The 14,011-nt window shown below is 32.9% G+C and overlaps 1 protein-coding gene across 1 annotated transcript in view; it reads right to left on the reverse strand.

Moving 5' to 3' along the window:
* The window catches only part of dally (division abnormally delayed protein), a 995,610-nt gene that overhangs the window by 323,662 nt on the left and 657,937 nt on the right, over positions 1-14,011 (reverse strand). The gene's annotated exons all lie outside the window — the stretch shown is intronic.

Consider the following 14,011-nt stretch of genomic DNA (forward strand, 5'->3'; position numbering starts at 1 on the left):
CTCCATTCAACATGACATTCAACCTTGCACCACCTTCCCTTCTCATACATCTCATAACCTTACTCTTACCCACATTAACTCTCAACTTCCTTCTCTCACACACCCTTCCAAATTCTGTCACTAGTCGGTCAAGCTTCCCTTCTGTGTCTGCTACCAGTACAGTATCATCTGCAAACAACAACTGATTTACCTCCCATTCATGGTCATTCTCGCCAACCAGTTTTAATCCTCGTCCAAGCACTCGAGCATTCACCTCTCTCACCACTCCATCAACATACAAGTTAAACAACCACGGCGACATCACACATCCCTGTCTCAGCCCCACTCTCACCAGAAACCAATCACTCACTTCATTTCCTATCATGCTTTACTACCTTTGTAGAAACTTTTCACTGCTTGCAACAACCTTCCACCAACTCCATATAACCTCATCCCATTCCACATTGCTTCCCTATCAACTCTATCATATGCTTTCTCCAGATCCATAAACGCAACATACACCTCCTTACCTTTTGCTAAATATTTCTCGCATATCTGCCTAACTGTAAAAATCTGATCCATACAGCCCCTACCTCTTCTAAAACCACCCTGTACTTCCAAGATTGCATTCTCTGTTTTATCCTTAATCCTATTAATCATTACTCTACCATACACTTTTCCAACTACACTCAACAAACTAATACCTCTTGAATTACAACACTCATGCACATCTCCCTTACCCTTATATAGAGGTACAATACATGCACAAACCCAATCTACTGGTACCATTGACAACACAAAACACATATTAAACAACTCACCAACCATTCAAGTACAGTCACACCCCCTTCCTTCAACATCTCAGCTTTCACACCATCCATACCAGATGCTTTTCCTACTCTCGTTTCATCTAGTGCTCTCCTCACTTCCTCTATTTTAATCTCTCTCTCATTCTCATCTCCCATCACTGGCACCTCAACACCTGGGACCTCAACAGACGGTTTATAAATACTAAGGAAAAAATAAAAATTGGTAATTAGAATATTAAAACCGTAAATTTGCTTGGGAAGTTATAGCAAGTGGATAATAAATTTATGAAATATACAGTACTTTGTATATCTTACCCATAAGTGAAACATGTTGTAGAGAATTGTTAAGGAAACCTTAGACTACAGCAATACATATGTATATATATATATATATATATATATATATATATATATATATATATATATATATATATATATACTGTATACAGGAAGGAAAGAAGGAAGAAAACTGTAAATAGTAGATTGTTACTTAGAAAATTTAAATCAAAACAGTGCAATATGAGTATTATAGTTTGCTATGCACCAACAAATGATTCCCCTGAGGAAAGGAAAGATGAATACTATGAAGAACTGCAGAGTGTAAAAAAAGAAGATCCCAGAAAGAGATATGAAAATTGTAATTTGTAACTTCCATGAAAAAGTTGGGAGGAATAATCAAGGTATTGATAATGTGATGAGGGTTGAAGGTCTTGGCGAAGTCGCAAATGAAAATGAAGAACATTTCGTAAGTTTCTGTTCAACAAACAATCTGGTCCTTATAAGAACTCTTTTTAGCACAAGGACATCCACAAATATACACAGACTTCGCCATGTGACAATCCTAAAAATCCAATAGATCACATAGCTACAAATAAAGTGAGAAAAAGGACTCTGAGAAATGTTTGAAGGTATAGAGGTGCAAATAGTGATCATCAGCTCATTGCCACAATAAAAGTAAAACTGAAAGCACCCAACAGAAATGTAGATAGACTACCAAAGCTTGATACAACCAAGCTTCTTGAAGATGAACACATAAAAACATTTGTAATTAAATGTAGGAATCGATTTGCAGTCTTAGAGACTCGAAGAGACGAAAAGCAGACAATAAATGAAGAATGGTGTGATATTGAGAAAATATATCAATCAGTTGGTAGTAAAGTTTTGGCACATGCAGTTACAAGGAGAAAGCCATGGATATCAAATCATACGTGGGATACTATAAAAAGGAGACAAAAACGGAAATTGATTGTTGACAGATTTCGAGGAAGTAATGAAAATTAAAAGGTAGAGCATGGCAAGTATTCCAGTATTAATAATAAGGTCAAAAGAAAAGCCAGGGAGGACTGGAGAGAATATTTACACGGGAATGCACAGGAGGCTGAAAAGCTGTACATTGAAGGAGTGACAATGGTTTAAGAATTGCTCATAGAATTATTAATGAAATCTCTAAGAGGGCAAAGAAGAAGAAGCACATGCCCATCAAAAGGAGAGATGGATCTGTTATAACAACAGATAATGAAGAAAGGTAACGTTAGATGGACCACTTTAGTGAAGTTATGAATCGGAAATACGATGGAAGTAATTTGATTGATATACCTGAAGCTGATGAACACCTTGACGGGCCCATGAATGACTTCAGTGTGCCTGAAGTCGAAGCTGACATAAAGGGAGGAGGAAAAAAAAAAAAAAAGTATATATATATATATATATATATATATATATATATATATATATATATATATATATATATATATATATATATATATATATATATATATATATATAGAAAGCCCATGGAGATGATATTGGCTGAAAATGAAGTGACCCCAGAATATTTATCAGATTATTTTATATAATGTGGTACGAAGAGGCAAACCCTGATGAAAGGGAGTTAAGAGTGTTGGTCAAAATGAAAAAATAAGGAGACATAATTAATTGCAATGATCACAAAGGCATAACACTTGCATCAATTGTCAGAAAAATATATAGTATGCTTATAAAGAGACTAGAGAGAAAGATTAATGAAAAGCTGAGAGATTAATTCTAGGAAAGGTAGAAGTTGTACTGAACAAATTTTCATTTTGAGTCATTGTACAGCAATGCATAGAATAAAGAAATCCGCTTTTGGGGGCATTTGTGGACTATGAAAAAGCCTTTGATACTGTGCAGAGTCCTGCGTTATTATGGAAATCCTCTTAAATATAGAAATTTTATTAAGTCATTCATGAGCATAGCAAGTGCAAAGTTAATGTTAGTGGAGTCTTATCAAGTGAGTTTCCAGTAAACAGTGGAGCACTCCAAGGGAATCTTTTGTCACATATGTTGTTTAGTCTCCTTGTGGATTTTGTAATGCGTAGAACAGTTGGAGATGGTGGAGAAGGATTGGACTGCATTGGTAATAGGAAAATAGCTGACCTAGAGTATATGGATGATGTTGGCCTTATTAGCAAAACACCACAAGATTTGCAATGCTTCCTTACCAGTATGCATGAAATATAACAGGAGGTTGGGCGCAAGATAAATAGAAGAAAGACTGAGATGATGAGAATGGAATGTACAATGGAAGTTGAAATATCATTGGAAGGAGAAAAGATTAATGAGGTTAATCATTCAAGTCTTTAGAAACTATGATCTCCAATACAGGGTACTTAGAATTGTAGTTTAGTGAAAGATTGAAAAAAACCCAATCAGACAATGGCTAAGTTAAGTAAAATTTGGAAATCAAATCGCCTGAAATTACATATAAAAATCAGGCTATATATCAGTTTCAGTTTAGTAAAATCTGTTTTACTATATGGACATGAGTCATGGTATGACAATGAAACAATCTTAGTAGATCTGAGAATAAAGCTATAAGAGAGATCACTCGAGTGTCAGATGTCGATGACATCATGGTGCGGGGTAGATGGAGATGGTTTGGGCATGCTCTTGGCACTCCCTAAGAGAGATTAGTTCGTCAAACGTTTAACTGGCCTGCATAAAGCACTAGAAGAGTTGGAAGACCCAGGCCTACATGGCTGAAGACTATGAAGCGTGAAGTAAGATATGATGAATAGAGAAGTATTGAATTAAAACGTTCAAATAGAGACGACTGGCCAAATCTAACCGAGGCCTTTTGCGTCAATAGGGGTAGGAGGGGAGGATAATGATAATGATGATAATGATAATGATAATGATAATGATATATATATATATATATATATATATATATATATATATATATATATATATATATATATATATATACATATGTATGCATATAATATTATGTGCGTAAGCGTATAAAATATGTATATATACGGATGTATCTATTATATACACATACATATGCATATAATATTATGTGTGTGAGTGTATAAGATATGTATATATATACGGATGTATCTACAGTATATATATATATATATATATATATATATATATATATATATATATATATATACACACACACACATATATATATATATATATATATATATATATATATATATACACACACACATATATATATATATATATATATATATATATATATATATATATATATGTATATACATATATTGTTTTATATATACATTGATATGAAAATCTATTCATGATAAACTCCTATTAGTATATACGCCCTTTACCATAAAGGCGTATATCATATATATATATATATATATATATATATATATATATATATATATATATATATATATATATATATATATACACATATACATATATATATATATATATATATATATACACATATACATATATATATATGACACACACACACACACACACATATATATATATATATATATATATATATATATATATATATATATATATATATATATGACACACACACACACACACACACACACACACATATATATATATATATATATATATATATATATATATATATATATATATATATATATATATATATATATATATATATATATATAACACCTAATAAGTTTACTCCATGTATTATGTAAAATATTTATAAATATCATATTAGGTGAATAGAAAGACAGTTAGACTTTAATCAACAAAATAAGTGTACCACACGTGTATCACACACGCTTGTACATTAACAGTATTTTTATTTTTGTATATTGCCGCTATCGCTCTCCCCTAGCACTGATTACCTTTTATTGCCTGCATGTGCTTGCATCGATCTGTTTGAGTTTTGTGACCTTCTTTCACTGAAACTGTTGTTATAAAAGCTCGCTGTCTGTTGAAATAAAGTTAGTTGCAGTTACGCCTTTTCTCAGTTATCACCTAATTGCCGCTCGCACAAAAAGCAGGCTATAGAAGCAGGGGTTCAAACACTGATCTTACCCAAGCAATTAATGAGCGGTATGAAAAACCCCTATGTACGGCATTTATAGACTATGAGAAATCTTTTGATTCCATCAAAACTTCAGTAGTATTGAGTGCACTTCAAAGACAAGTGTTAGAACACTTGAAGATATTTATACAGGAAGTACAGCAATCATAAAGCTAAATAAATAATGAAATATTTTTCATTGAGAAAGAAGTTAGAGAGGGAGACCCTAGCTTTCTTTAATTATTCATAGCGTAACTAGAAAAGTTTTTAAGAATTTAGATTTGGAAAATGAAGGATTTAATATTTGTGGGTAATACCGTAATAACTTGCATATGACATAGTTCTAATGCGCGAATTATGGGAGGAATTGCAAAACATGATAAAAGATTTGAATATAAGATTAAAAAGGAATATGATTAAACTAAGATAAAGGTCATTGAAAATGCAGAGACAACAAATAACTTTTACCGACTAACCTCTAGAGATTGTTAATAAATATACATACTTAGGACAGACAATTAGTGTTTCCCCAGGACACGAGACCAAAATTAAAAGAAAGATACGCATTTGATGGAAAGCTTTCTGTAAAGAAAATGAGATTATGAAAATTAAAATGCTACTTTCTTTAAAAAAAATATATATTTAATTAGATGGTTACCCAGTATTAAATCACACATCAGAAACTTGGAGAGATACTAAAGCCTTTGAACATAACCCGTTTCACCTCAAAGAGCTATGGAAAGAATAATGATGGGAATAACACTAAGAGACAGAATAGGAGCAACATGTACAATTACTAGAACCCTATAAACTGCAAACGAAGCATGGGAAGGAATGGAAGACAATGGATTAACAAGCAAGGAAAATTTGCGGGTATAGATTGGCATTGAAAGCCCATAAACGAACGCGTATGGAAGGATATGTCTGAGACCTTTGTCCTGCAGTGGACTAGCAACAGTTGATGGTGACGATGATATGATAATGTCATCCTAACGGGTAACATAAATCCCCCACAATACATCAATATAAAGTATATGTCTTTGAGATACAGATAAAAACATTTTATCATCTTCCGGAAAATGAGTATAGAATTAAAAGAGAAATCACGTAACTTGAGATAATATCAAACGACATAACCAACGAACGAAAATTTAAACTCTGACAACTTTGTTACCAGAAGAACGAAGCATCGCAAATGCGACGAAAAGAGGGTCGAATTATCCCTCATAAAAACCGAATTAGCCTAATGGAAGGAAATTGCTCACACGAATGAGATAGCAGTTACGGTCACCCTGAAAAAAAAACCAACAGAAAATAAGATAAATAATGTATTATTTTCGGGAAAAACAACTAGAGAGAGAGAGAGAGAGAGAGAGAGAGAGAGAGAGAGAGAGAGAGAGAGAGAGAGAGAGATTATTAAATCATAATGTTATATGATATTCAGATGCATTAAATTTTTCCTTTATTAGTTTTTCCAGAGATTTTATCCCAATTATTTAAGCAGTCAAAATTAACCCTAGAATCAAATTGATATTTTATATATATATATATATATATATATATATATATATATATATATATATATATATATATATATATACACACACAAATATATAAATATATATATATATATATATATATATATATATATATATATATATATATATATATATATATATATATATATATATACACACAAATATATATATATATATACACAAATATATATATATATATATATATATATATATATATATATATATATATATATATATATATATATATATATATATATATATATATATATATATATATATATATATATATATTCTTTTTAAAGGAAACGACGTACTCACCATGTCTTACCCATCTGATTTTATAGTAACTATATTCAATATGAGGTTGCTCGTCCCATTCTCTGTCTCTAGGATATTCAGGGGCTTTTGTGCCAACGAGTTGTAATCTTCGTCACATATCCAAATGCTGACCGCCCTCAACATTGCTCAACTTCACTAATTGGTTTTAAATTGCCTTTACTAAGATTAATTCGGATTAAAATTTCCATCCTCCAAAATTCTTACATCTTGCATCAACAAAAGATTTTTTGGCTAACGAATAATCTTGTTTAATAATATCCATGATTATTATTAAATCCTTAGATCCTTTGACTGGCTAGACAGTACTACATTGGATCCTTCTCTCTGGTTGCGGCTCATGTTTCATTTGTCTACGCATACACCGAATAGTCTGGCCTATTCTTTACACATTTTTCCTCTGTCCTCATTTACCTGACATCACTAAGACTACCAAATAATTCTTCTTTGCTCAAGGGGTTAACTATTGCAATGTATTGTTCAGTGGTTACTTTATTCTTGGTAAGGGTGGAAGAGAATCTTTAACTAAGGTAAGCCGCTCATCTAAGAGAAGAACACTCCAAAATCAAACCATTGTTCTCTAGTCTCGGGTAGTGCTATAGCCTCTGTACCATGGTCTTCCACTGTCTAAAGTTAGATTTCTCTTGCTTGAGGGTACACTCGGGCACACTGTTTTATCTTACTTCTCTTCCTCAAGTTGTTCTTTAGGTTTTTGTAATTTATATATGAAATATCTAATCTAATATTGTCAATGTTCTTCAAATATTTTATTTTGATTGTTCGTTACCTCTATTGTAATTTAATTATTTCCATGTTTCCTTTCCTCACTGGGCTATTTTACCTTGTTGGAGCCCTTGGGCTAATAGCATCACGCTTTTCCACCGAGAGTTGTAGCTCAACTTGTAATAATAATAATAATAATAATAATAATAATAATAATAATAATAATAATAATAATAATAATAATAAGTGAAGAGATATACTGTTTCATCACAGCTTAGTCCTTTCCAGTCCTTTGCTTTAGAATTAATTCCTCTGCTCCTTTTCTTTAAATTTCATTAATTAGGGCACACGAAACCTATTTTACATAACATTCCTGATTACGCATATTACTATTACTAGCTGAGCTACAACCCTAGCTGGAAAGGCAGGATGCTATAAACCCATGGGCTCCAACAAGAAAATAAAGTAAACAGATAAAATAGTGTGCCCGAGTGAACCCTCACGCAGGAGAACTCCAACCCAAGACACTGGAAGATCATGGTACAGAGGTTATGGCACAATCCAAGACTAGAAGAACATGGAAACATTTGTCAAGGGGTGAAAGTTTTGGAATAATTTTATCTATTTCTAATTGAGTAATCTACCTGTCTTACCGAGCTAAACCAGGTGAAGTTCATCGTATGAGAGGGAATCTTCATTGAAATACCTTCATTCTCATTCCACGACAAGTGGTAAACATTCTCCATTATGGAAGCAATGTGTGGATGTTCAATGCGAATGTACGAAATATGGGTTGAGCCTGTTCAGACAAACTGTCTGTGTAGTATTTGTGATAGAAGAAGAATTGGATAACGAAAGAAATGAGGAGATACATACAAATGGTAAAAACGTTAGTGTGGGTGAATGAGTACACCAGCATATTTCAAATTGATGGATATGTGGTGAGAAGGGATGACAATGGGTTAGTGAACATATTGTATGATTCGGAAGTTCTGTAAGTTCCCAGAAATGAAATGAAAGGCGCATTGAAAAGGAAGAATATGTTTAAAAAGATGGCTGCGTTAGTGCAATGCGTAGCGTGGATTGATATACTTCTGATGAACCTTCTGTGTACAGTAGGTATGAAGTGACTAATGATAAGGATATTTTGCTGTGTTACTAGAACAGCTAAAATACATAAATTGGGATATAAAAGAAGGCCATATATCATGCTCCAGGGGTCATATAAGAAACAAAAGAAAATAAAGTGAATTTTCTTATTAATAAAAATCTTACAGAAAACATACAAGAATTTTCAGGGATTAGTGATAGAGTTGCAGGTTGATTATCAAACTAAATGAGTATAAACTGAATAAATTTCAAACGTATGCAAGATACATGACGTAAATGGTAAATGTTTAATGACATAATATTTCGGGGACCTACAAAATTCATATTGTTATAATCTTTACATTACTTGCTAAACCTATTTCCATAACAGTTAGTAATGGTAATCAACAGTCACATTTTGACATCGGCTTACCATGAGCAATAAAAAAAACAAAATCTATCTGTCTGTTAATCTATATATATATATATATATATATATATATATATATATATATATATATATATATATATATATATATATAGGCCTAGATATGTTTTTTATTTCAATATTTATAACCTTAATTTATTTTTATTATAATCAATATAGACCAGATTTATTCAGCTAAGCATGCGCAAAAGAGTCTTGCGCTAGAAAGTCTACGCCAAAAAGTCCTAGACCGTAACTGCTGCACTGAAATTGTTCAGCGGTTGCATTCCTTTTGGTAAGTGTAGAAGAGACTCTTTAGGTATGGTAAGCAGCGCTTCTACGAGAAGGACACTCCAATATCAAACCATTCTTCTCAATTGAGAGGGGTATCCCTTCTCGTGTGCTAAGGTACCGAGTGAAGGACAAACCGTGGTTCAACGATGATTGTAGATGTGCTTTTTTTGGAAAAGCAGGCGGCCTATCATCTTCGGAAGGGTAACAAATCAGATTTGACCTGGAATAACTATACTCAGCTTCGAGCTTTTGCTCAGAGTTTATTCCTCAACTGAAAAGGAATACAATTTAACCATAAAAGAAACCCTCTCTGGTAAAATTCATGAGCATAAATGGTGGTCTACCCTTAAATCTGCACTCTTTGGTGTAGATACAACAGTTCCTCCTTTACTTGAACCAGATGGCTCAGTCACTCACTGTCCAAAGGAGAAGGCAACCCTTTTGGATGATGTTTTTGACAGTAAACAGTAATGAAAAACTTGAACTTCCTCATTCCTGTTTTCCTGAGGCTAAACTAACTAGTTTAGCTTTTCGATCTCGTGAAATTAAAGCTCTGTTCATGGACCTTGATGCTTATGGAGGTACTCAAATGGTATTTTTCCATTGTTTTTCATAACGACAGCAGATTTCTTAGCTCCAAAGTTATCTGTTATTTTCCGCAAGTTAGCAAGAAGAGGAGCTTTTAGCACTTGTTGGAGAATAGGTAATGTTACTCCTCTATGTAAATGTGTTTGTGGTAGCTCAAGTCCAACTGATTACCGCCCAATTTCCATAACTCTCATATTATCTAAAGTTTTTGAACGTCTTCTGGCAAAATGCCTTAATAGGTTTGCTGAAGGTAATAACCTATTCCCTAGTTTGCAATTTGGTTTTCGTAAAGGCCTTGGAGCATGTGTTGCCTTTCTTACAATCTCCAATGCTGAACAGAAATCTCTTGATTGTGGTCAGGAAGTTCGTATGATTGGCCTTGATTTTAGTGCTGCCTTTGACCGTGTTAATCTAAGGGCCTTGTTTTCAAACTCAAACAGCTGGGAGTGGGTGGGTCGTTTCTTAGCATTATTATTGATTTTTTAAGTAATAGATATCAAAGAGGAGTTGTTGATGGGCACCATAGTGAGTATGGGAATGTGATATCCGGTGTTCCACAGGGTAGTGTTCTTGGCCCATTACTTTTCATATTATATACACATGACATGTGGTTTGGTCTAGAAAACAAGCTTGTTGCATATGCAGATGATGCTACTCTCTTTGCATCAATTCCATCCCCTGAATGTAGATCTGGGGTTGGTGAATCCCTTAATAGTGATCTAGTTAAAATTAGTGCTTGGCACAAATTATGGGATATGAAGTTGAATCCTAACAAAACTCAAAGTATGATTGTAAATAAGTCAAAGATGGTGGCCCCTCAAAATCCGGATCTCAGCATTGATAATGTTTCTTTAAATTTGTATGACTCTTTTAAACTTTTAGGTGTTATTTTCGACAGCAAATTTACTTTTGAGAAACACATTAGGTCTGTCTCTTCAATTGCACAAAAGATTGGCTTATTGAGAAAGTCTTACAAGATTTTCGGTGATCAATCTATTCTGAAGAAGTGTTTTAATTCTTTAATTCTACCTTGTTTTGAGTATTGTTCTCCTGTCTGGTCTTCAACTGCTGATTCTCATCTTAATTTGTTGGACAGAAACTTATGGTCTATTAAATTTCTTATTCCTGATCTAGATATTAATCTTTGGCACCGTCGTTCAATTAGTTCATTATGCATGTTGCATAAGATTTTTCATAACTCTGACTATCCTTTACATTCAGATCTCCCTGGACAATTCTATCCTGTTCGTAATACTAGACAGGCAGTTAATTCTAATAACCAGGCCTTCTCCATCTTGAGGCTCAATACTACACTGTATTCTAGAAGTTTTATTCCACCTGTTACCAAGTTATGGAATGATCTTTCTAATCTTGTAGTTGAATCAGTAGAACTTCAAAAGTTAAAAGTTGCAGCAAATGTTTTTATTTTGACCAGGCTGACATGAGTCTTTTTTATAGTTTATATATGACATATCTGTTTTGACGTTGTTAATAGTTTATATATGACATACCTGTTTTGACGTTGTTACTGCTTTTAGAATGATTCATTGTTAATTTGTCCTCATCATTTATCTATTTAATTATTTCCTTTCCTCACTGGGTTCTTTTTCCCTATTGGAGCCCTTGGTCTTATAGCATCTTGCTTTTCCAACTAGGGTTGTAGCTTGGCTAATAATAATAATAATAATAATAATAATAATAATAATAATAGAAAGCCTGAAACAGGGAGTGCTGGGAGGATTAAAGATAGTCTCAATGGTGAATTGTAAATTAAACGCTCTCCCTAAAAATTATTATCTAAAATTTTTCTTTTTATAAAAGCAAATCTTTAGAGAACTATTTTCATTCCTTGGAAGACATGATATTCGTATGTATTCCGAAAGACAAATCCTCTAAACAAAATATAATGAATTATTTTGAACGGTATTTTCTTAAAATTATAAGGGCAGAATACTTAGAAACAATCTCTCGAGGTCAGGATTATTAAGTGAGGTTTAAGAGCTTTAAATCATTATGGTGATATGAGTAATAATAATAGTAGATATATATATATATATATATATATATATATATATATATATATATATATATATATATATATATATATATCTACTATTATTATAAACAAGTTATTGTTATGTAACTCCCCAGACATATCAAATTGAATTGCGATTTCTAATGAATCTACTACGTCGCATACAGATCTAATGCATTTACTTTTATTATGGCGCTGAAAAACATATGTTGCCGCTGTGGGAAATCTAGAAGGGTTTTGAAGGAACAGAATAATGCGTACGTGGAAATTACAAATAATGAGTCTCGATCCCAAACTTATGTTATAGTTTAGTAAATAGGGGTATCATTGTGAAAGTGTTTTTAATAGGAATCATTTTAGTTACATCCTATGAAATCATGTAAATGTAAAGTTTTTTCATTACTAAGATCCTTACGAGAGCATTTGGGGAACGAGGTTTTGTGATGTAGCATTCGACAAAGCTGTAAAATACGTACCCAAGGGCGTTTATATAAACGCAAGTTTTGCATTGGGGATATTCACTTCTAGGCAGTCAACTTAAAGTCCATAAACTCCTTCGCAAAGCAGATTGAAAGGTCAAGTTTCCCCTTGGCTACTGTTCCCTCTAGTCTCTCATATGTATCTGACCTCGAAACTTAATTGTTTATGAATTGCTCAAGACTAGTATTCTTTTTTTTTTTCATGATACTTAAGTGTTAATGTACAGTAACTGCCTGTGTAGTTTTTTCTTTTTTTGTGTGTTTGAATTGCTTATGGTACTCAATTGTTAATATAACTGTCTAAACATACCGTCAATTTGTCGTTGGAATTGCTTTAAAAAAACAGTGTTACGAAAACTGAATGATCGCTGGTGTGTCATCAGTTCAATTACTAATCTTAAAATTTTATGTAACCTGCTATTAATGAAATTCAATTGTGTATTAATCTGTTAATCGAAATCAACGGGAGCATCCCAAACGTGTCTTTTATATTTCTTTATTTGAATACGAAACTTTTGAGATTCCTCACTATTTAAACTGGTTGAGTGCGGATTAAGCAAGTGGAGGGAGGTAGCAGGAGAGGCATGTGATAAGAAAATGCCAACTAAGGTTAAATTCAAGATTTTAAAGCACAGTAATAAGACCGGTGTTAATGCAAGGATCAGAAACTTGGGCTTTAAGACGAAAAGAGGAAGCAAAGCTTGAGAGAACAGAGATGAGAAGGCTGAGGTGGATCATGAGAATATCATTTCTTGAAAGATTGGAAAAGGTTGAAATAAGAATGGCAGGGATAATAAAGATTAGAGTTGATAAAATTGTCACAACTGAGATAGAGTGAGCACGTGCTGCTAATGGATGGTGGGGAGTAAGTGATGAGAGCTTGGGAGGAACCTGTTAGGGGGAGAGGATCAAGAGGGAGGCAGAGAATTAGATGGCGAGATAAGGTGAAGGAGAAGAAGTTTGGTGGAAAAGGATGCCTCTGATTGAAGGCATTGGAGAGGGCGCATCAGGCATCCGACCCCTTAATGTTGGGATAACGGTGGAGAAGAAGAAGAAGAAGAAGAAGAAGAAGAAGAAGAAGAAGAAGAAGAAGAAGAAGAAGAAACAAGATTATGGATTGAGATATAAAATTGTGATTATGTCAAATATTCAATGAACCTACTTGATACCTTTTTATTTGTACTAAGTAACAATTTATAAAAAGGCATCCGTATTATTCAATATTCTTTTATAACTGATGCCACCTCGAGTCTGGTATTTATTACTCTTATAACTATTAAAGTCGTAGACCTAAAAGAACTCTAACTTAGAGCACTTGTGATAATTCATTATTCTGATTGATTTTCCGAATTTTTAAACAACAAAACCTAGCATACATGACCAC

Source organism: Palaemon carinicauda, chromosome 8, assembly GCF_036898095.1.
Source record: "Palaemon carinicauda isolate YSFRI2023 chromosome 8, ASM3689809v2, whole genome shotgun sequence".
In the NCBI taxonomy this organism is placed as follows: domain Eukaryota; kingdom Metazoa; phylum Arthropoda; class Malacostraca; order Decapoda; family Palaemonidae; genus Palaemon; species Palaemon carinicauda.